A 25,992-nucleotide genomic window follows, 5' to 3' on the forward strand; every position below is an offset into this window, starting at 1 on the left:
GTATAAGGTGGATTTAGATTTGTTTACTTTTGTATGTACATCTAAATATTCTTGGCTAATATACAAAAAGTCTAAGCCGTTTAAGTACAATTGAATTATATAACGAATTAGATATTTCTTCAAAATAACCTGGCTACCCCTCAACAATTGTCAGTCGAGCGAGTGGGACAACCTAGATCGCGTCCTAGCGTTTACCGACGGAGAGGGCAGACGCACGAATCGGTTCGTGTCACACGAACGCCTCCGACGGCAAAGTCGCAGCGCAAGCAATTGCGCAGGCAGTGCAACGATTGTCGCGTTCGCAGGCCACTAAAAAGTGATGTAAATAACATTTTAAACCCAAAACACCGTAAACAAAGACTTCAAGTACTTAAATAACAAAAAAACAAATCGATAGACGCGTTGTGATCGCTCAAAACGCCGTAGTAACGGGCTGGTGGAAACTACGACACAAATTGACGTTCTTGTTTCCAATAATTATGTCGTGATTTCTTTATTAAATCGTACGTTGGACGTTTAGGCTTATGACTGTTGTTTACCAGAGTGCAGCGTTCCGTTCCCCCTCGTGTATTGGATGATCAGAAAGGCAAGTACTTTTATGCCCTTTGTTAGGACGAGCTTCACCTTTCGGCCGTTTTCACGGTCGTCGCGGTTTTTCTGTTTATTCGATAACAACGCTATATACCAACATACATGGACAACATAATTTCACCTTTATGACGAAAGTGGACACCCGCGCGAAATCGCCTTTTCGTACAAACGTAATCCTCATATCTGTTTTTCGTTCCTAATTTTTACAATAATCAAAAAATCGAAAAAAGTCAAACGTAGGGGCATAGCTATGGTACTTACATCAAATTATGTAAAAATATTTTCCATAATGTCAATATCCAGAGAGGAAAATGGGGACTACGTTCGTATGGAGAAACCGCCGTCCCCTTTCCTCGTAATTACAAGTTGCATCCTAGGCAAAATTAAAGCGGAAAATACTTCTCGTAGTATTTTAATTTCAGCATACCTACCAATATCGTAGTATTACAATTTCAGCATACCTACCAATACAAAATAACTCTTTCACTAGGGTTCAAGACCTTTCAAAAGCTTTCAATCAATACAGTACAGTAGTTGCGTTTTGCTGATTAAAAAATAATATTATTGATGTGACATGTGACTATGTAGTATGTGTACGTGTATTTGTATTGTGATTCTTTGTTGTGCGTTGTGCGAGCCAGTCAGCTGTTCGGAGGCAGGGAGGGGAGACTGGTCTGGGTGCGTAGCCAACGTGCAATCGTGAGAGATGACTACGATACGCTACCTGTGGGGGACAGTCCTCCTTTCTTATCTCGGCTCCGTTCGACTTAGCATTGCTCCTAGCTCCTAGCAATTAGGGTTGACACAACTTGACGTCCCTTTGCTGCGTGCACGACCACAGATAAGCTAATGACTTGAATTTGGACAACCCTAAATAGCCGAAAGAGATAGTGCCATACATTAGAAAGGGATAGCGTAATTTGTCCCTGAATGGTTGTCAAACTTCGCTTTTGTAGGAAGTGTCTCTTTTGTACGGTAGTACTATTATTTAGCCTGTGACGCTACGGAGCGTTAACGATTGGCACTTTGGCTAGGCGCCCTGACAACTGCGTGGTATTCTGGTATTGTATTGACTCGACGCGATTTCATAACAACCTATGAGTGCAAATGTGTATAGAGATATCCTCTTTGTTAATTATGCGAATGCAATTATTCAATGCTAAGAAATAGGTATCTGCCGTCATCTACATTTTGTTGCTAGCCACCTTTGTTTCCAATCGTTATCTAGGTATTGTATAGTGGACGGTCAAAATTGGATAAAAAATAAAAATTATCTAGGTATAGCATTGAACTATTATTTACTAACGTATAGAACCGGCACAGAGAACCAGTATTTTGCGCCATGAGTTGCTTCCGTTTTGGCATCAAACCATAAGGCCCCTCCAGACTATGTGCGCGAATCGCGGCGCGACTTCGCGGAGAGAACATGACACTCGCAAACTTCACGGCTATTTCGCAGTTTGGTTCGCGTCAAGATGGCGGAACAGCATCAGCTGATCGAGTTTAACTGCTAGTTATCAAACAAAATGGAAATGATGCCATAGCATCATACGTGATTTAGCTATTTTTTCCATATTGTTTTGTTGTAAAACCGTAAAATATAGCCGCTTTATATGGTATAATTATTATTTGTCTTCCCACATATGAGTCAAAATAGTGTGTAATGTGGTCTTGCCAGTTCGCGCTTCGCGCCTCCTTTGACGCGGGCTAATAAACCGACAAAACTAAACAAAAAAATAACTATTAGGCGCGAAGGCGTGAACAATCTGCGAAATCGACGCCACACTTACGTTCGCGGCTTCGCGCCGTGATTCGCTCATGAGTGTGGAGGGTCCTATAGAAGCGGAGCGTGAATCGCGACCTAAACGCGTAAGCGCCATGAACTATACGGCGCTTACGACGTTTTGGTCGCGTGGCACAGATTGTGATTGCGACAATTTCATTGTTTGGTATGTCGTCTCTATAGTAATAATAACTCAATGGTATGTAGGGGGTCATCCATTAATTACATCACACGTTTAGGGGGGGGGGGGGGGGTCAAGAAAATGTGACAAGAGGGAGGAGGGACTTTGTGACGTCACTTTAACTTATTTAAATTATTTTATTTGCTGTACAGTTTAATAACAAGTTTTTGGAACGATAATCGTTTTTTTTAACAGGGATGTTGCGAATATTCGCATCCGCATCCGCAACCGCGGATCTTTCGCATTATTTTCAACATCCGCATCCGCATAAAATCGATGCGGAGCTTAATGCGGAATATGCGGATGCAGATGTGGAACAGGTAGGTCCTGGAACGTCTTAGCGGCGGCATAAGTGCTAGGTATTTCGTCATTAGCCAATAGGAATCTCGTTTCGTTTTTGTGATCGAGCACTCGTCGATCGAACACTTTAGCCTATGACGGACAGCGACAAGAAGTGAAAAGTTTGTTTTATTTGGACTTTAGTAAAAAAAAAAAACTGTTTATTTCATTAAAAAGACATGCAGTGTAGTAGTGCGATTGTGGGGCACCTAATATATTCTTGTTCAAATACTAAAAGTTTCTTTTTTTATAAAAGTTACTAAAGTGTAATATTTGACGTTTTTTATGTGCCTAATCTCGACATCCGCATCCGCAAAAAATGTGATATCACACCAGAGGGGGAGCGGTTTGCCAAATGTTGTGACCAAGTGTGACAAGGAGGGGGGAGGGGTAAAAAAAACCTTGATATTTGTATGACGTAATTAATGGATGAACCCTAGATTATTGTAGATAAGTACGATTGGGTCTGTGCCCCATGCCCCAACTCAAGTACGCGCCTCGCCATACTAATTATTATTATTAATTGTATAGAAAAGTTGAATTACTTATGTTAGAAAACCGACTGTACAGGTATTATGGCATCTACAAACCTCAGCGATAATGTTATTTGCAATAGGTACGTTCAACATGTGTGAAATCGGTCAACAAATGACATACCTACCATTATAGGCACCCGTTACTCTATCGGGGCATGGAGACTGTATAAAGGAGCCAAATCTCTATGTATGAAAAGTGTCCATCAAAAAACAGTAATTAGGCGGCGCCACCATGCACCGAAATATTACCAAAAACAACCTACGTAATTTGGTCGGGTTATTTGTTGCCTTATATTTATATGGTTCATGTTATACTCATGTCCCAGAGCCTAACTAGCGCCACCGGAGAGATTAGGAACTATTATTTAAAGCTTAACGCGGTCACTTTTACAACAATTCTGCCATAAGAGATTGCGATCCTTTCTATACCATCCATATATCGGGGTTTGATAAAAAAATACGTTAAAAACCTGCCAAGTGCGAGTCGGACTCGCGCACGGAGGGTTCCGTACCATTACGCAACAAACGGCAAAAAAATCAAGTTTGTTGTATGGGAGTCCCACTTAAGTATTTATTTTATTCTGTTTTTAGTATTTGTTGTTATAGCGGCAACAGAAATACATCATCTGTGAAAATTTCAACTGTCTAGCTATCACGGTTCATAAGAAGATACAGCCTGGTGACAGATAGACGGACAGACAGACAGTGGAGTCTTAGTAATACCACAATATGGTCCCATTTTGGTAGATTATAGGTATAATGTTTATAGGTTAAGTAACTTTTTTGATATTGTGTTTTCGGTATTCGCTGCTGTTGTGGAAATAAATACATATTCATTCATTCATTATAACCCTTTGGGTACGGAACCCTAAAAACTACAGTCATCACCAAATGAGGAGTTGGATATCCCTTTCAAAGGTCAGTTGAACGACTGAATCTTCCTCAAAGAACCCTCTTATTTATTGTGTCGATAGACACTAAATAATAGGTGTGGGTAAAAAAAGTGTAGCGGTAGGTACCTACCTATAATAGAGCTTTTTATTTCGGCATCCACGTGCCGGTTCAAACAGTTTCTTCTATATGAACTAGGTAGATAAGGATCGCTAATCCCTAAGACCCCAGCATAGTATGAGCAATAGAATCATTTGTGCCATTTTGAAAAAAATCAACGATATAGTCTTTGACAGGGTGAATTAGAATGCACAATGTTAACATTATTGATCAATTAAATGGGGATTTAAAACGCCTTTTTTCGTCTAGATATAGGTTCAGGGTGGGCCAAAAATATTATGTACGACAAATAATTTTAAGGAATAATTATTTTACTTATATCTACCTACAACACGTCTTTTACAAAAAGTCATTAAAAAATAAAACTACAGTCATTTAACTAAAACAAAACATATTATCTTCAAAATTCTCTTTTAGCCGGAAATCGTTGTTAAAATTATCATATATATATATATATATATATATATATATATATATATATATATATATATATATATATATATATATATATATATATATACATACATGTATATATAGTCCTCCATGTCGTGTCCGACAACGGCGACTTTTACAAATTCCTCTGATGAGAGTGATGAGCACGTATATGGCTCGCAAAACCGAACTTTGTTTTAAATATCCGGTCGCACTGTGCACAATAAAGCTTCCCTTGTTCGTTATAAGTGTAGTAACTTAAATACGCGATTAAGTCCCGTTTTACAATGTAATAATTTTTTTTTATCAACATTTTGTTTGTGTCATACAGGTATGTAAAGCATAGATCCGGTCTAAAAGTCATTGACAAACTACCTATAGCTAGAGGACAGTTAACCCTTTGTCTTCCTAAGGCTTCTCAACCTACATATTGGCATATGTAGCATTAATGGCTTATTGTTACCACAGCTGTGGCCACTTGGCCAGCAATATCGGATTAACGGCCGACTGACACGTAACCTAGTTAGTGCATTGATATGTGTGGAAGTGGGCTAGGCATAGCTGAAAATAAGTTATTTCTGTTGTCGTTAAAGATGCAGATAAAATTGCCATTTTGATCATGCATTTTCATAATATTATATTTTGATACAGGTTTTATTTATAGGCCAGGCAACGAATGCTCAAAAAAAGTTATAAGTAGCTAGGGAAATGCTTAGAACACAATTTTTTACTTCGTTACCTACTTGGTTTGGACTAGTTAGTGAATATATTAAAAGTTCCCGGCCTTAGCCCTTGAGCCGTAGGGGGGAAGGGGGGTTATCTCGGAAACTATGCGTTCAGCGTGTAGGTATGTACATATGTACCTGTCATATGCACCCACTGTTGGGAATACGCGTTAATTATATCCCAGTCACAGATCCCAGCCCAATTTGCTGGCTTTTAATACCACATACCACAGGGGTTAGGGTCAACGCCTTCTTGAAATGCAATAACTATTGACGGACTGGTTCGTTACACTCGTACCCATAACAAAACCGTCGAACAATACGCAACTTAATACTGCACGCTCGTGGTCACAACCACAGACTAAGCTAGACCCATAGACCTAGCCTCAGAATAATGACTAAAGCATAGAAGTCGGGCAAAAATGCTTCGCAAATATGTATACCCGTACTTTACTTCCTTACGAATTAGATAATGTGCCGAAAAGAGATGCATATATGCTTGTTATTTCTCATTTACGTACGGTGTCATAAGTTTGATAATTTGCTAGGGATGTGACTGTGTCGACTTTTTATATCGATAAATTATGCATAAGTTTATGTGCCGTGTAAAAGAATAATCACGAAATTGGCAAATTGATAATAGTCTGGCTAATGAAAGTTGAACCTGAAAAAACGCGGCAATTTCAAGAAATCTGTAGCAGGCGGCTCGTTGAAATGAAATTAAATGCGTGAAATACAAGGATTGCATAACTTTTATACTTTTTATAATTTTCATATTCTAAAAATCATTAAAAAGTATAAAAATTATGCAATCCTTGGAATCAAAGAGCCGCCTGATATGAGGATTAATGCATGTACCTAATATAGCTTTTATCTCATTTGAAGTCTACCACTCAGAACCGTCTAACTATACCTTTCGTTTTTTTATCATTAGAAAGAAGGCGAGCGATCTTAACGTGTCGTTTTATCGAAAAACACTGAAAATAAGTCATAACAAATATAATATACGATCATTTGCATACTTTTGCTTTCATAAGTAAAATATTGCTATATTTATAAAAAAACTTGTCAATAAAAAGACACGTGGAAATGGTTTACCGTTTTTTCTAATGCTAAAAGACTAAGTATAGTTTCTAGTCATGTACAGTCAGCTGCAGAGAAAAGGCACCCCCCCCTGCATACAAAGTTCTGTAAATTAGTATGGACGTGGGGTACCTTTTCTCTGCAGCTGACTGTACCAAATAGGAAATGAAAAAAAAACGTTCGTGAAATATATTTTTTTTATTTAATAATAGGGAATATTACGCGAAACTCGGCGTAGGTGGCGCCACTATCACAATCTGAGGGTCTATCGCGAAACAAGAAAATCGAACTTTCGTTATCTAACATCTCTGTCACTCTTGCGTATTCGAGCGATAAAGAGGCAGCTAGATAACAAAATTTCGGATTCGAGTTTTCCGGTAGATCCCCTGAAAACTTGTCAAAAACCTGTTAAAGGTACAGTATGAATAAGTTACGATACGGTGCACTAAAAAAGCTAGTGCTGCACTCTGGTGGCAGAACATTGCAGTAATATCCCCTATTCCTCGTCCTTTGGAAATCTGAAATAAAAAGTTGAGTTTTGTGACCAACAATATTAATAAAAGGAACATTCATCGATGATCATTAATGTCTTTTTTATTAGGGTTCCGTACCCAAAGGGTAAAAACGGGACCCTATTACTAATACTTCGCTGTCCGTCTGTCTGTCACCAGGCTGTATCTCATGAACCGTGATAGCTAAACAGTTGAAATTTTCACAGATGATGTATTTCTGTTGCCGCTATAACAACAAATACTAAAAAGTACGGTCCCCTTGGTGCGCGCGTCCGACCCGCACTTGACCGGTTTTTAGTATTAAACTATAGTCTGGCAAACACAATCTGTCAGTAAGTAAGAACAAAGAAAACTATAGGTACAGTCGAAGGCAAAAATATCGATCCAGACAAATGGCTTAAAAATATGTGAACACGATTTTATTGTCTGAGCGTACACATATTTTTGAGACTTTGGGAATGTATATATATTTATGCCCTTGACTGTACTCATCAATTAAAATGAGACAGTCCTGGGCCAAACTATAAGAAAGCTGTAAATGTCGATAGGTTATTGATCTGAGGTCGATACATCACTATGCCAAAAATATAACCTTTCATACTTAGCAGAAAAGTTCGAAAATTTATGCAAAAATCTATATAGACTTGAATGCAAGTAATAATTACATAAACAATATATCGATTTCTATGTTTAGGGTCAGGTCCTATAAATTAATTTCTTCAAAATTGAACAAAACTCACCGATTAAAGGTTATCGGTTCCTGCGTATTTTCTTTTCTTCCTGTATGCGATTTACAGCCCTCGATCACACAAGACATTATCACAAAGGGAACTTCAAACCATTACAAATAAAAACTCAACACGTTTTCCAACAATCTTTCAGGAATAGCAAGAATATAATTAAAATAAACCAAGATGACCGCTGAAACATCCCGAAATATTTCAACTAAAATAATACGACTATGTCAAGTTGTTACAGTTGACACCTACCTGTGAAATAACGAACTTATATTTTATTTGGCTGGATTATATTATAGAACCACATAGGACCATTTGACATTTCCCTCAGTTCATCTTATGACAATACTGAAAAAAACGAAAGAACTTGCGGATTGTTGTCTCACTCACTCATAGACAAAAAGTAATAACGTGTTGTGAATACGATATCTTTTACCAAGCTTTTATTTTTGCCCGGCTTCTTTGCTTTAGTCATTATTCTGAGGACCTAGCATTACATAGACCAGCTATACGCGTGCGCCCGTAAGGGATAGACATAGATGACGTCATAAACGTGGGGATACCATATTGCTAAAAATTACCCCAATATTTGATATCACGTTGGGGCGATTACCCTGGAGGCAAAGTTAGCTTGTTTGACGGTATTAAAAAATTGTTAAATAAAATGTCAATGGGCCGTTCTTTTTAGGCGTATAAACAATGAAATACCTCCTATAATTCGCGCAGGTGGTACAAAACTAAACATGTTTAGTAAATAAAACGTAAAATAAAATGTATTATGGGTTTTAATTTAAAGAAATCACAAATCGATTCACACCAATGAGGGCTAACGCGTATGAATTCGCCGCTAGGGGCGCTAGTGTAGATGGTGGTCTTTTCCATAGTTCGAAATGTCAAATGTCACTTGTCACTTCAATGACTGACAGCTGTTCTTTAGTCTTTTGGACCACCATCAACAGAGGCGCCAACTGGTGAGCAAAAAAACGATAGCCCTCATTAATGTACACCACATTTAATCTTCACAACATTTGTTTATTTATTTTTTGGAATTAGAAGTACGAAAAAACTTCGAGGTCAAAATTACCCATAAAATTATGATATTTTAATCTGGTATCCCTAACATGATTGTTATGCAGCTAAATTAAGAAGAAGTTTAAAAATGGCTGACCTCAGACTCCTACCTACCTACGTAATTTGGGCGGATAATTTTACAAATAATGTTTTGTTAATTTGCGTAAATAATTGTGATATTTTTATTGAAATCGTTTGATTCTACATTGCTTTGAGTGTAACGTAATTTTACGATGTTATTCTCACATATTGCGTTAAGAGGAAGGTGTAAAATACGGTACTTACGTGTGAAAGGTTATGATCTCATATTTTTGCTCAGAGCGGCTGTTACAGCCGATTACAGAACAATTCACCAGTATTTTATCAAAGTTCAAGCATTCAAAACGCTAACCATCACTATATTTCATAAGAGAAAGCACAATTTCATACAAAACAACGATAATTAAACAAGCAACGAACAAACATGACATGTCACGTACTTATTTGTTTGCCACAACCTCGGTTGTGGCAGCGGTGGAAAAGTGAAACTATGACAAGGACAAACAATAACAGCGCTTTCTCTGCTACTCCTACTGAAAGATACATAAGACTATCCCGTTCGGTCATTTTCCCCCACCCCTCATGACCGATCCAGTTATACTAGATTCATGGCTAGACCGTAGATAAATAGTAATTGTCGACCACAGATAGACTTGAATATAGGAATGGAATAGTGTTATGTTATGACCTGCGGAAACATTGTGGAAATGAAACCACATTTAGGGATGTCGCTTATACACTTTGCGTTCAGCCAGTCATAGACATAGTATTTACAAGTAGTTATAGACGCGCCACCGACCGACCGGGGGTAAGAGAAAGAATATTCATATAAAATTTGGGCAGAATAGGATTTTTTCTCTTACACTCTTATAAATTTCGGTATTTCGCTATCGCCTCCTACCTATAACACTATCTTTCTCTATCAAAGAGTGTCAGGCCCTTGATAGAAATAGTGTCATGACCTGTGGAAATGAAACCACATTAGGGATGTCGATGTCGCTTAAACACACACAGAATAAGAGTATGCCTAGCCAAAATGACAAGACAATCGTATATAGACAAACGCCAAACTAAAAGAAAAAAAAGTCACGTGACTAATTCGGTACATTATTTGTGGCTTTCCAACACATAATGGTCCTTATGTTTAAAGTGCCTTTGAGGACGTTTCCATATGAAAGTTCAACATAAATTCTGATAGAAATTGAAGCATAAGGACCCTTCTCTATGAAAGCCACATTTATGTTTCAGTTTGATAGCCCACCTTGTGAGCCTCGTTCTGGGGATTCGTATGCTGCGTACAAATATAAAGACGATGCTCGTCTTGACAGGTCTTTATTTAATATTAGTTGTACAAATCTGGTTTCTCATTTTCTGCAATTATCTAAGCTCCCTCCACACTGGTGCGAGTGTGGAGTCTAGTTCGCTAATATCGACTCCACACTCGCGTTCGCGGCTTTGCGCCGCGTAGTCTGGAGCGAGCTTTACAAGTTGACAAGCCTACATATGGCCTACGCGCTCAAAGTATGCTTTTTTGGCGGGCTTTCAATAACTGTCATTAGAACTAATATTACAATCACCTTATGTTGGTACACTGTATTAGCCATATTGCTTTATTAAGCCGTTACGTTGTTAAGCTTGGAATAATAATATTATAGTAATGAATATAAAATGCCAACAAGTTCGCGTTTTCTATCAACGGCAGTCAAAGGCTGTCATGTCATCTTGGCTAGGCCCCTGGTGAAATAGAATAACATGTTGAATTGTCTGATTTGATTTTCATGGACAGCTACATCCGTGATCGTATCGCTATATTGATATGCCTGCCTGCCTGCGGGCTATTTAAGATCACCATTAAATAGAAGAACGTAGCCCAAAACTGCTACGGTCCGTCTAGTCTAGACTAACTTTGCACCAATTTTAATACAATAAAACGAGGGTGTTCAAGCTAACTCTGCATGGCATTGCAATGACAAAGTGTGGCGAAGTCAAAGGCTAATGTTAAATTTCTTTGAAGAATATGACGTTTTAATGACATTCCATCACTTTATTCTATTCAAATCGAAGCAGGTAGCTTAGACGGACTTAGGCTCATAAAAAATACACGCTCAAATTTACCTAATCGACAATTAAACGACAACGGCAAAAAAGCCGGCCAAGTGCGAGTCGGACTCGCGCACGAAGGGTTCCGTACCATCACGTAAAAAACGGCAAAAAATCACGTTTGTTATATCGGGAGCCCTACTTAAATATTTATTTTATTCTGTTTTTAGTTTTAATATTTGTTGTTACAGCGGCAACAGAAATACATCATCTGTGGAAATTTCAACTGTCTAGCTATCAGTTATCAGGGTCATGAGATACAGCCTGGTGACAGATGGACAGACAGACGGACATCGGAGTCTTAGTAATAGGGTCCCATTTTTACCCTTTGGGTACGGAACCCTAAAAATACACGCTCAAAGTTACCTATTCTACAATTAAACGGCAAAAAAACACGGCAATGGCCTGTGTTACCTGTAAGATTAGATACAGTGTGGCAACACTGAATAATTAAATTACACGTAAGCATGACCCACGCATTTTATCTCATGCCGTTGACCTTGGGGTCAGCGTACCTGACTTTGAAGCTAAAGTCCGTTCAAGAGGAGATACGCATCAGGGCTAAAAAAGTTTGTATGAGGAACATTGCGTAGGTGTCTATCTTTTTTCTAAAGTCTAGACCAGCGGTCGGCAACAGGCGGCCCGCGAGTCTCCCTGCCTATTTTGTATGTAATATTGACAAACTACAATGTCTGATAAAGTCATAAATGTTAACTTCTATGTGCCCTTGGCTGCTAAAAGGTTGCCGACCGCTGGTCTAGACTGTGGTCTAGGCCTTATATTCTCTTAGTTATGTTTAAATACATTAACTACTTAAAAGTAGTTGGCAAGCATCGCTTGTGGAATCTGCAGCCTAGACGGAGGGAATCATGTCTTTCTTACGCTAGTATCATCACCTCAAAAAAGGAATGAATACTTTTGATTGTACCTATATTTGTGTCGTTCTCAAGTAAAAGGTACCACATTGTCGCTTACCACAAGGACGCTCTGACAGGTTATTCGTTAGATGTAAGCAAATTTCACACTTATGGTAAGCGACAATGTGGTACCTTTTTCTTGAGAACGACACATTTTTTATTGGTCGACAAAATTGGTCTGTGGAGTCCGGGGTCCAAGTGAAAGTTTTCATCCTTATTTTATAATACCTATATAGTTGGTCAAGCAAATCTTGTCAGTAGAAAAGGCGGCAAATTTAAAAAAAATGTAGGCGCGACGGGCTATCGTCGTATAGAAAATTTGACTTTGGCGCCTTTTTCTACTGACAAGATTTGCTTGACCAACAATACATACCATGGTTTGCAATAAAGACTTACCTACTTTGCCAGACTATAGTTAAATATTGTTGATTACATTGATAACTTGCGTAATTTGCTACGCTACGTGTCTTAGGCCTAAGGCCAGGATTACACTTGTAAGTTTTACTTACGTAAGTAATAATAATAATATAATAATAAAGCTTTATTGGTCCATGCAAAAAAAGTAATAATACAATAATTAATAACAATATGAAGTAGATAATTTTATGTAACATTCAATGTAACTAATTTTTTTTTGCATTTATAATTATTGATTGTATACACTTAAATAGTTAATTTACCATTAATTAAATGAATTTCACAGAATAATTAGTTATAATTAGAATTAAAAAATGTTTTTTTTTTTATTGTTCTTAAATCCCTTCGGGTAAAAGCCTCCTCCAAGGTTTACCACTTTTTCCTGTCTTTGTCACTTACGTAAGTAGTAAGGGACAAAACTATTTGTTAGAATGAGTTAACGATATATGCATCTCTCATTCTGTAGTATAGCACTTACGTAAGTAAAACTTACAAGTGTATCTTCGGCCTTACGTAACTTACATTTTATTCAAATGTATAGGCACAATATTCTTTATAAGTATAATTCAGACATTCAAGTTAATTAAATATAAGTAGTCCTCCAACAAAACTCCATCAAATTCAGTTGAAAACATTGAAACTTCTTTAAATCGTGAAAGTTTTAATCCCACCAAAAACATTTTCATGTAAAATGTTGCCAAGACGTAACTATAAGGCTCTCACTGTCAAAAAAGTTATCAGCTCTCACGTAGAGCCAAGCGTCTAACTCTATAAGCCCTAACTTCACATACAAAATATATCTATTATGATATGATGCTTACAGTTACCAATTCCCAAACGACCTGTTAGCCTAAGCCTATTGTAACCCGCCCTTATATCCACATGTCCAAAAACAAAGCCGTTTATTCGGTTTTGCACGGTTATTTTTTGGCAAGCCCGAATGCGCAGTGGCGTCGCCGCGGCCTAATAACTGGGTCAAACCAGTTGCAGGTCGGCGCTGTTCGGCAGCTTCCGGGGATGTTCGGGATGCATTTGCATGACCGTGTTTTCCTGGAAAAAGTTGCCGTCAGTAAATTTTTCATGCAAAGCGTTTGTTACCGTTGCAGACTGTATTTTTCTTTCCACGGCACTTCAAGGGGGACTACCCATGTGTATCATTTGCGCCGTAGCGAACGAAACGCTAATGTCTCTTGACTCTTCTCTCTGTCGTACTTATCGCATGCTGCCTGCTATACGGCCACATCTCAAAATGTATGATCATTGGAGATTAGATCTTAATAAAAAATTATAAAGTTGAGTATCCTTTGAAATTTTTGGTGCCTAAGTGTCCACTTAGCTTAGCTAATATAGCAGGCAGAATACGTTAAATTGAAATTGTTCTGCGCTGTCATTGACCGAGCGAAGCGAAAATTGGGCGAAAATGTTCATGTCTGGATGTTCTCGTATCTATACAGGCACTGTCTCTGGAATTTTAGGTTCACTGAATTTGTTAGCGGCATTACAAGTATTAATCGAGACCATCGGTTCGGAAATCTGCCTTTTAGTTGAGCGCGCAATTACCTAAAATCGTAAAAAATGTGATCCTAATAAATTCGTACTTTTCTCCTTGTAAATGTTTTATATGTTCTGTTGTAACACAACATATAGTCCACAAACCTTTCAGCTTAACACTTTTGCAGTTATGTATATATACCGTAAAACCACCCAACCATAGCCCAAAAGGCCAAAAGCTCTAAAGCTCCAAACTATAGTCCCTAATTAACTCCAATATCTTCGTTCAGATGCGATTATTATTTAAAATCGTTGTTCTATGGCAAAATATGCTTGTAAAACTTGTGTACACAACCAACCTTTGCTGCATTGCTAGAACTGGCGGTGGTTTTAAACCAAAGTTTATTCCGAATAAACTTTATTCCCTGATCCCTATAAGACAGGTTTACCTAGTTTAGGGCTCAGGACACTATTCCTAGGCTGTCTAACAATAGAATAGAATACTCCTAAAAATGTAATTCTACTATGTAATAAGCTGCATTTGTGATACACAAATAAATCATTTTTCATTTTCATTTTCAAATGGAAAAAACTCTGACAAAATCAAAAAAGAATGTTGGTATTTTATTTATACTTAATTAAATAATTATGTACTGAGCTTATGGACCATATTCAATTGTAGTCGGTATACATATACTATATAGGTACTGGTTAGGTGGTTTTACGGGACCTATAGACTAGAAGTCGGAAGCTAATAGTTTTGCTCATTGTATATTTTCGAGGGTCGTTTTCTAGATTCCGAAGTTCTGGTAATAGTTAATCCGAGTTAACCTTCCACGTTATACCATTGAACGTTGTAAATATGTTAAATTCTGATTTTAGATAACCCAAATAGTATAATAAATAGTACGATTGCTCAATCCGCTTACAAATCTGCCCAATCACTGTCATTTTAGTACAAAACCAAATAGATTGGGCAATAAACTTTTTTTTAATATGGGATACCTAAAAGGCAAAACTCCATAAAAACCGTGCCAATGTAGATTCTGCGCGGTGACATGAAATAAAATAATGAAAAAATATTTAATAGCTCAGGATGTATCGTATTTTTTAGTCCTCCGCAGCTCCGTGGTCTTGCGATATGGCGGGCATACAAATGAACATTATTGTGATGTGGCCTTGGACGTTAACCGTCTGTAACTCGATATGCTTGGATCTCGGAATTAGTATGACTGTCTGGAAGTTACGGTCTTTTTATAGTGCTGTCTGAGGTTTCGTGACTAACCGATGCCGAAGGGTAGATAAGCCTTGTACAATCGGGGACATTCCCGGTATCCCGGTGAACCAAAAATCGTTTAAACGTCTTGCAGACGGTCAGGCGATATCATAAAAGTGATGACCAATAGCACTATGGCACTTAAAAATGTAGGTGTTGAAAAAAAAGGTTAGCTCAGGTAAAGTTTATTGCCGTCCATTGTTTTTGTGACGGGCAACATTTGCAAACTAAGATAAGGAATCCAAAATGCATCCTAACTGGTTATCTTTATCAGGAGGCGAAGCTTAGTCTAAACAACAACAACTAATAAACTGTTCCCAGCCGCCTTGCTAAAGCCCTTGCTAGACGGTCGCCGACAAGCCCCTCGGACCGCGTGGCCTTGGTCTGGACGAACCGTGTAGACGGTCGTTTCCAACAAAATTCCGTACAAACATACCAAGGTCAGACGGCCTGATAGCTTGTCAGCGACCGTCTAGCACACGCTTTCATCGCTCCATCTAGTTTGAGGGAGTCCCGAAAGAAAACCCGAAAAATTCTCAAATTTTTCTACCTCCGTTTGTTTCTAAAAATAGAAGGGAATCCCTGTGCTATTGCTATCGAAGAAAATGTTGCCAGTGTTTAATTGTATTACTTAAATTGGTTTTGGCTACATTGTTTTCGTACAAAATCTCAGTAAATGCAATAATATTGTGCAAACTTTAGCGTAGGTTAAGACACAATTTATAAAGTTACGAAAACTGGCTGGTATGATTGCCCCGGGTGATCAAATTGTACATACAATTTAGTTTACGTAATTTTTTTATGCATCTCCTTTTTCGAATGTGGTATATCCTTCCTTCAAAATTTTGAAGTCGTTTACAAACAGCTTTGTGCCATGGTGTTGCTAATGAATACTTCAAGCTTTCCAGCATGTAGTTATTGTAGTATACTCGTGGCAAACGCCGGAGGAATGTTATTATGAATTTTCTACGCAACGGCACCGCAATCGATTTCGCGTCACGGCAACAAGTAGGGCCTTTTCACATTGGCGAGGTCCGCAAGGTTGTCTTTCCACAGTCGAAGATGAGAGGAGACGTGCGGGAATTATGTTAACCAATAGCATAGCATTGGTTGTAATCCATTTCTCTTCTCCGCTCCGCTGGATTACAACGAATGTTATTTATTCAACACAAAAAACTGGACACATTATTTTGGGGTTTTTAATTATTTTAAAAAGTATTCACTTTCTAAAAAAGGTGTTTAATATATATAACACTTTAAACTCTCGAGTCTCGCGTTTTGTACACATAATTAATGTCATTAAAAGGTAAAATAATCAAATTTAATCGCGTTTGACCACGTAATGACATTAATTAAAGTTTTTTTTTAAACAATTAACCTTGTTTTTAAAGATCTATCAAATGATGTATCACAAGTTGATATTAACTGAAGTAAATTGGCCAATGCAATTGTACCTATAATACCTATACTGAAAGTACTGAAACACAGCCAACTTGTCAGTAGAAAAAGGCGCGAAATTCAAATTTTCTATGGGTAGTCAACTCTTTGCGCCTACATTTTTTTAATTTGCCATGTATATTTTAAAAGGTTTCTTCTCACCGGTCGGACAGTAGCTAAAGTGAGACCAGTTTGGTACCAACGTGTGAACGTCGCTTTATTTGAAAGCGTAATTGGATGGGTTCCCTGAACAAGTCGAGACAATTTATACATGTGTGTAAATAGCTATATAATCTAGCTAGCATAGCACCTAATGTGCTTAATTGGGGTAAAATAAAATGTCTCTTGTAGGGAGAAGCTAGCCTACCCTTAAGCTTAAGGGAATATATCAAGTGAAATGTCCTTATAATATCGACGCTTTTAGGTCATATGTACATTGCAGTCACGGACTTTAATTGTTGAGCCATTTTGAGGGTTCACTTTACATTGGAAATTTCATATCGTTAATACACAGATAAAAAAGATATCTTAACTCAAAACGCAAAACTCTCTTGCGCACGGTTGCTTAAAGAAAATAATAAATTGCTTGGTCCAATAAATATGTCTCGAGTTAAAAACATCATGATTTTTTAAAGCAGAATAAAAATTATTTAGTTTTATCTTTACACATTTTTGAAGCTAAAGGTAGTGATTTGAGTTAAGATATTAATTATTCGCCGCAATAAAAAAACGTCTTAGCAAGAGATATTGCACGCTCTTAAAAAACGGTTTTAGCTTGAGTAACTCTTCATCAAACCAAAAATATTACCCAATTCCAAAGAAGAAGCACCAAAATTTTCCTTTGAGACTTTTAAGTTTTTAGGCAAGAGCGATTAATTCTTGATTTGATGTTTTCAACCTATAGTCAAGAGCCAAAGCTATTTCAAAGAAGAAGCACCAAAGTTTTGCTTTGAGACTTTTAAGTTTTTAGGCAAGAGCGATTAACTCTTGGTTTGACATATACATTCTACAGTCGAGATATAAGAAGTTCAAATAAAAAAATACACGGTTTTACGCCAAGATTTAGTTAATTCTTGGCTTGATTTTAATAATTCTTGGTTTGATGCTTAAAAACTCTATTCAAAATTCAAGTAGCTCTTAAATCAAAACTTAACACAGGTTTACGTCAAGATTTATTAGATTCTTGGCTTCATATCCCAAATTCTTGATTTAATGTCTACAAGATCCATTCGAAAATCAACACGTTTAAATCGAATAATAACAAAGTTTTGCGTCCAGAGCTAATACATTCTTGGCTTGATTTTAACAACTTTTGGTTTGATGCTTATAAACTCCTTTTAAAATTCAAAGAGCTCTTAAATCAAAAATTAACACGGATTTACGTCAAGATTTATTACATTCTTGGCTTCATATCCCATATTCTTGATTTAATGTCTACAATCTCCACTCGAGAATCAACAAGTTAAAATCGAATAATAACAAAGTTTTGCGTCAAGAGTTAATACGTTCTTGGCTTGATTTTACTAATTCTTGGTTTGATATTCTTGAAACTACATTGAAGATTCAAGATATTTAAATAAAAGAATAATACGCCATATAAAAAAGTCATATCTTAAACGGAATATTAAAAACATTAGAGTTTCTTACACTTTTCGTGGTGTTGCCACTGCACAAAAAATGTCTTTAAATTGGTAATTGTGATTATCCGTTTAGTTTGTATAGTTTGTTAAAGGACTGTCTCATTTCAAACATAGACAGAGAGAATCATACTATCTTAGTCTTACACCAGTACAAGCACCGAAAAGAAAAGGATGAGTATAGATTTTAGGGTTCCGTACCGAAAGGGTAAAAACGGGACCCTATTACTAAGACTTCGCTGTCCGTCCGTCCGTCCGTCTGTCACCAGGCTGTATCTCGTGATCTGTGATAGCTAGACAGCTGAAATTTTCACAGATGATGTACCTATTTCTGTTGCCGCTATAACAACAAATACTAAAAACAAAATAAAATAAATATTTCTTTCCAATCTCGAGGTTCTCGTCCAATCACCGAAGTTAAGCAACGTCGGGCGAGGTCTGTACTTAGATGGGTGACCGTTTTCATAGATAATGATACGGAACCCTTCGTGTGCGAGTCCGACTCGCACTGGCCGGCTTTTTAGGGGTCCGTACCCAAAGGGACCTATTACTAAGACTTCGCTGCCCGTCTGTCCGTCCGTCTGTCATCAGGCTGTATCTTATGACCCGTGATAGCTAGACAGTTGAAATTTTCACAGATGATGTATTTCTGTTGCTGCTCGGCTATAACTACAAATACTAAAATCTCGAGGTTCACGTTCAATCACCGAAGTTAAGCAACGTCGAGCGGGGTCAGTATTTGGACCGTTTTTATAGATAATGGTACGGAACCCTTCGTGTGCGAGTCCGACTCGCATTTGGCCGATTTTTTTGTTTTTATTTACTGACAATTTGGTTTGACCAACTAATTTGTGTTTGCCAGACTATAATATATATAGTTTGGTCAAGCCAGGCTGTCTCATTTCAAGCATATAGACAGAGAGAATCATACTGTCTTTGTCTTACGCTAGTACTAGCACCCTAAAGAAGGGGATCAGTATAGTTTTCATTGTTCTTACATACTGACAGTGACAAGTTGCGTTTGACAACGCGCGTTAAAAAGCGCTTTAATCCGTCCGCACGTTAAATTCGATTTAACGACCAGCGCTTAAAGTCGAAAATCCAACAACGCTTAATAAAAAGCGCCACCGCCATCGTGTGAATACTAGTTAATAATCTGTGGTGTGAATAAATACACATTCCACACACATTACACACACATTACACACACACACACACACACACACACACACACACACACACACACACACACACACACACACACACACACACACACACACACACACACACACACACATTTTCACATGTATCCATTTGTGTCATTTAAACGCTTTTTTTTTAAAAGCGATCGTGCTAATGAGGCCTTATATTGAAATATGGTTAGTCAAAAATCTTCAGTACACTGTCTTGTTATTTAATATAGAATGTCTTTGGCCTTAAGGCGCCAGTACACAATGGCCCAGCGTCGGCCAGTCTAAGGGACGCATTTATGCGTTAGAGGGAGCAAGTGATATTGCTATCTCAATCCACCGCATAGCTGCGTCACTTAGACTGGCCTACGCTGGACCATTGTGTAGAGGAGCCTTTAAAGTTCTTATTTTGACAAAAAAATAGGCCCCTTAATAAAAAGACTTCCCGGGAACCGGGAAATAAAATTTGTAAATTGGCAACACTCAACTGATAGTATCCTTTCCTATCGTTATTTTTTTCTCTCCAATCTCTTCCGGAACATATTCAACGCTTGCGCCGCTTACCGTTTATCTGTTTATGGATATCACGATTATCACGATAGTAGTTTATTATTATTTGTGTGTGATCTGCTGCTGTACGTGGCCACAGGGGACTCGAGTGCATTACAAGAGATAATGGAAGAAACGAGCGTGTTACTTCATTCGTGGGGCATGCCACCCGAAGTGGTGAAAAGTTTTCTTGGTAAGTACCTAGTCAGTTATTCAAGTAATTATAAATTCATTTACGTGTAGTAGTAAGTAAGTATTATTATAAATAATTATATCTAAATGTCACCCGATCTGTTTGGACGAAAGTTTTAGGTTATGCCTATCAACTATCAATGGCGTGGGCGGCGTGGATATTTCCGTGGTAAAGCCTAAGCAAAGATAGATTACCTATATTTTTCTTTAATCTTGTGTGTCTTGTTGTCCTATTTTGTAAATATTGGACAAGCCGGCCCCCCTTTGGTATAGTCTGACCCATATTTCCCAATCTCGAGGTTCTCGTCCAATCACCGAAGTTAGCAACGTCGGGCGAGGTCACTACTTGGATGGGTGACCGTTTTCATAGATAATGGTACGGAACCCTTTGTGTGCCGTGTGCTACCACTGGTGCCGTTACTTAATGTTATTTTGTATTTTAGATAATGATCTTTCAATCGAAAAATTTAAAGACTTGACTGATGCATATCTCAAAGAACTGTGTCCTCATATTGGACAAAGAATAACATTAAAGACCCACATCCACGAGTTGCTGGATTCTTTTGCTGAAACAGAAACAACAGATACTACTATGGACATGAATAAGGATGCTAATTCTCCCAAGAGTAACTTAGGATTAGACGACTCAAATTTAAGTCTTTCATTACTCAATGACATCACTAATATTTTTGAAGATACAAATAGACCCCCGCTGCCTGAGTTTGATATGCACACATTGTTGCAAACATCGGCCCATGGCAATAGCGTGCTTAATTATTATAAGTCATTCAAGATACTCAATGCAAAGAAGCGCAATATACTGGTGGACATTATCATCAAACACATATATACATATATTGTCAACAAGTAAATACAAATTTTAATTAGTTTGTATGTAGTGCTTTGTAGATCATTAATCGCCAAGTAGTCAAAACTTTTGGTTTACTTTAGAGCAAACAAAAGATTTTTATATTTCAACCTAAACTGGTGAATATTATCATCAAACACATCATTATTTTAGTAGTTTTAAGTGGTTATTTATTTTATTTTTACTGTATTTCTTCTTGTCTTTTAAATTTATTGTATTTGTATTGTAAAATTATGTAATGGGTCTATTGCCAGAATAAATAAACATTCATTCATTCATTATAATATTATAAATGCGAAAGTGTGTCTGTCTGTCTACCTTTTATCATAGTGAAATTTATTATAGAGATAGTTTAGTATATTAAACCTATAGTATATTAAAATGGTTTAGTAAAAGTAAATTTCTCACAGAGCCCCTACAGAAGCTAGGGCTCCGCGGAGCACATTTTGAGAATGCCTAGTATATTATATACCTATATTGACAACAAGTAAAAATATAAATTTTAATTAGAATGTATGTAGTGCTTTGTAGATTATTAAAGGCTTAGTTAGTAGTCAAGTCTTAGTTTAGAGCAAACAATTCTTTTTAATATTTAAACCTCTGATGCCCAAACCGATGCCTCTTTCTAACAATCTTTCCTGGGTTATTTGGCATATTACGATTTTTGGCCCATCTTTGTAAAAAAAACACATTTTACTTTAACTGGATGGCATATAGCCGGAGAGCTGGCTACTAGGGCGGGTCATTTTTACTTTTTATTTTATTTTATAAAAAGTAAAAATGCCAAGACGAGACAAAGGGCAAAAGGCAGTGCATTTTAATATATTTCCAGAAGTTTCTGTTGGGAGGAAGTAGTGCCAAATGGCTCACCTCCTGTATTGGATTCTGAAATAATATGCAATGTTTTTTGTTACAATGGGAAAATATAGGCCGTCCTATATAAATAAGACTTTTTCCAAACTTATTTTTTTTTGTCTGTTATTCTGACCTCCACCCATTAAAAACTTCCAGGTTTCCGAATCTAGTATTAAGGACAGTATAGTAATCTAACTATACGGGTTTGGTTGCTCTCATTGTTATGTCATTTCTGACGTAGCCAGCTCTTAGTCTAAAATAGTATAAGAGATAAGTTCCCCTTTGTGCATGTTAAATCAGTACAAAATACATATTTATTTAATAATAATATTATTATGTTACCTTTGTTTGTTTTGCCATTATTAACTGTGTTTTACTTAAACATATAAAAATGTTGCTTTCAGCAAATTGAAACCCGAGGACTACAATATACTCGGTGCCAAAATAATATCACTTTTTCCATGTGAGACTCTAGAAACTTACTACGTGAAAGCCATCCCCACTTGTAAGTCGCTTACAGGAAAATACGTTCCTGCAAAAGGAAAGCTAGTTGATAAAGTACGAAACCTTTTGTTCATTTCTGGAGAAAAACGAAGGAGTTCTGCTACTAAAATTGACACATTAACTGCGAGTGGAGAAGAATTAATTGAAACTGAATGTTTAGGTTTGTGATAAATTCTTATTCAATATATTCTACTTAGGTATCTCTCGGGAGACTCCAATTTATTATTTTATTACTTACATTAGTTAAGAAAAAAAAAATGCAATGACTACAATATTTTGTATTATTTGTATTGTAAGTATGACAGGTTGATTTATAAAATGTGGTGTTTGTTTTCAGATGACGATGACGTTTTATGGTTGAATAATAATAACGAGCCTTGGGAAGATGTCATTAGCAAATGGAAGAAAACATTCAGACTGAGAAGGAGGCACACCAATTCATCTACAGTCCATGATTTTCTTGAAAATTGGAGCATTTTAAAAAGTGATAGAGGACATGTCCTGGTAAGTCCTTTATGCATTTTGAACTCAAACAAAACTGTTTTCAACTGACTTCAAAATTTCAAGAGGAGGAGGAAATGTTTTTTATGTTTGTTACCGATTAAAAAAAAATGGTTCCAGATTAGGCCCATTTTATTGTTGAGCGTACCTTACCTACTGTCATTGACACGCTGGGCTGGGCTGACATGTTGAAGTCGGTTTTTTTTTTCATAAAATTATTTTCTCTTCTTCCTCGGTCCCTCACTGCTGAGGATTGCGACCATGTATGCTCCATCTCCATAGTGTGTGAATTGGTTCTGAAGTTACTTAATAGTTAATAATTTTTTTTTTAGATTAATTCCGATTTTGAAGAACTGTTCAAAGAAAAGTCGTTGAATTTCCATAAGAATTGGCATGACTTTTTTCAGAAGCTTCTTATAGCAAAGAAGGGCCAAATAAATAATAAAAATGCACTCTCTCTAATCGAAACATTGAGTGCCATAACAGATGAAGGTAAGCGGTTCCCTTTACCTTTTCGTGTAATATTATTAGGTACATTATTAATATAACATCAGGTATTATAATTCTGAAAGAGTTTAAAGTTTGTATTGTAAGATGTATGATGTAAAGCTGTATGATGTACGAATGTATTGCCACATATCAGCTCCTTTAATATTAATAGTTTTCTCCAAATTCTAATTCTATATTTTGTTAATAGATAAAAGGATTCCGGTACAAATAAGCTTATTGGCGTACTTAATCCCTCCAAAAGGCAGACTTTCAAGAACTGTCAAATACTCATCGACGGAAGCAACTGAAGGCATCATCGTACAAACAGACGTAAGTTACCTATGTGTATTATCAAAGATAGATATAACTCCGTAATAGATAGATACAGTCTTAAGGAAAAAACGTGCCTCGAAAATCAAGAAAATTTGATTCTCGTTCAGAGGGCGCTACTAGTTTTGGCCTACAGTCGTATAGATGGCGTTGACGGTTTCGTTTGTTATTTAACAATTTTTAACCGTACCGTACCGTACCGTAGTATGAAGTTCATGGCCTTCACTAAATTAAAAAGCTACATTGTTTCACTCCCTGGAGTGAGGAAAGTCGCACTTTCCTCACTCCAGGGAGTGACGAAAGTAGGCTTGTTCGAGCTGCTGAGGTGAAAAACTAATTTCAGACCTCATGTCATTGTATGTGCAAAGTTTCATTACAATCCAACACGTAACCTCTTCTCTACTGTATTCTTTGTATTGTTTCCTGTAATGAGGTGTACAATAAAGAGTATTTGTAGTATTGTATTGTATTTTTAAAATGAGAACGGAACTTCGTTTGTATGGGAAGGTGAAATTCGGCCGAGCTTGCCGGAGACTCTTAAGCCAACTTACTTGGGATTAGCCGGTTAAACCTGAAGTGGCTGGAGTTACCATGGTTTCTAGTATAATTTGACACTGGGTTAACGGTTTAACCGGTTAGCCCGGGTTAGTGGGATGGTGCAAGTGGCACTCATAATGCGTTTGTTTCTATTTATGCGTATTAATCCTTGAATGGGAGTTTTCAGAAAATAGTGTACCCTTGTAGGCTATCTATTTGAGTACTTTTTTATGTGGTATGTTATAGAAAGACCTCTCAATAATAGAAATATCAGTTAAAAAAATTACTTCTATATCATATCATGGGAGTTGTATTACTGGTAATTTGAACTTTATAGCAAACTTGTTATTCAAACGAATTGTTTAACTAATAATTCTTACTATCGCCGCTACTGTACGTCGTCTGCTTAGCATATCACTTATAATGTATTTGATTTCAGACCGCCGGAGATATCGACAAGAAGATACAAGAACAGAAATCTAAGAACTTGGCGCGGAAACTGTCAGTGCAGCCGTACGTCTTACTACAGGGCAGCTTACATAATTTCACCTGTTTGTACATGGTCATTGATGACATAAAGTATGTATTCGATTGCGCAAGCAAAGCATTTGACCTACTATTTAAAATGTATCATGTATTTCATGTGCGATACCCAAATGCTTCTGAATATTTATATTTAACAATACAAAGGAAAGTTTACGGAATAGTAACCAAGTATGATAGGGTTCCTCCACATGTTGTAGAAATTTTAAACATGAAATAGCAGGTCTGCTTTAAAATATTTCTTCTTTAAAATTGATATATTATATAAGCAAGCACATTGTATTGCTGAGAATCGTGCAAACCTGTCATTATGTTGTGTCCTAAATGTAAGCTAGACATCCAAAACTTCAAAAGGTATATTTTACACTTGGAATTAATTCATAGCATCACGAATTATTTTGTTTGTCCTATAGAAAATTGTAACCGGACTTATGATACAAAATATAATCTGAAAGATCATTTGTTTGGTTTTCACAAATTATTTAAAGAGCGTAAGCTCGACAGTAATGAAACGAATGAAGTAGTGACCTTAAGAACACAAGGCACGCAGAGCCAATCAGATGCCGCGTCTTCGTCGACTCAACACGACAAAGATAATTCTGACATAAAAGAAACACAGTCAACTTACAATGTCAGTAGCAATGCAGACGATAAATTACTAGAAATTCAAATTGTTAAATAACAAACGAAACCGTCAACGCCATCTATACGACTGTAGGCCAAAACTAGTAGCGCCCTCTGGACGAGAATCAAATTTTCTTGATTTTCGAGGCACGTTTTTTCCTTAGACTGTATCTATCTATTACGGAGTTATATCTATCTTTGATAATACACATAGGTAACTGCCTTCAGTTGCTTCCGTCGATGAGTATTTGACAGTTCTGGAAAGTCTGCCTTTTGGAGGGATTAAGTACGCCAATAAGCTTATTTGTACCGGAATCCTTTTATCTATTAACAAAATATAGAATTAGAATTTGGAGAAAACTATTAATATTAAAGGAGCTGATATGTGGCAATACATTCGTACATCATACAGCTTTACATCATACATCTTACAATACAAACTTTAAACTCTTTCAGAATTATAATACCTGATGTTATATTAATAATGTACCTAAT

General features: G+C 36.9%; 1 protein-coding gene across 1 annotated transcript in view; it reads left to right on the forward strand.

The window, feature by feature from the left end:
* The first annotated feature begins 208 nt into the window (after nucleotides 1–208).
* Nucleotides 209–25,992, forward strand: part of LOC134745955 (protein yippee-like) — a 152,354-nt gene continuing 126,570 nt past the window's right edge. Inside the window, exon 1 of the mRNA XM_063680101.1 lies at nucleotides 209–586. The gene's annotated coding sequence lies outside the window, so the exon portion shown is untranslated. The remainder of the gene's footprint in view (nucleotides 587–25,992) is intronic.

Source organism: Cydia strobilella, chromosome 12 (assembly GCF_947568885.1).
Source record: "Cydia strobilella chromosome 12, ilCydStro3.1, whole genome shotgun sequence".
Classification (NCBI taxonomy): Eukaryota; Metazoa; Arthropoda; class Insecta; order Lepidoptera; family Tortricidae; genus Cydia; species Cydia strobilella.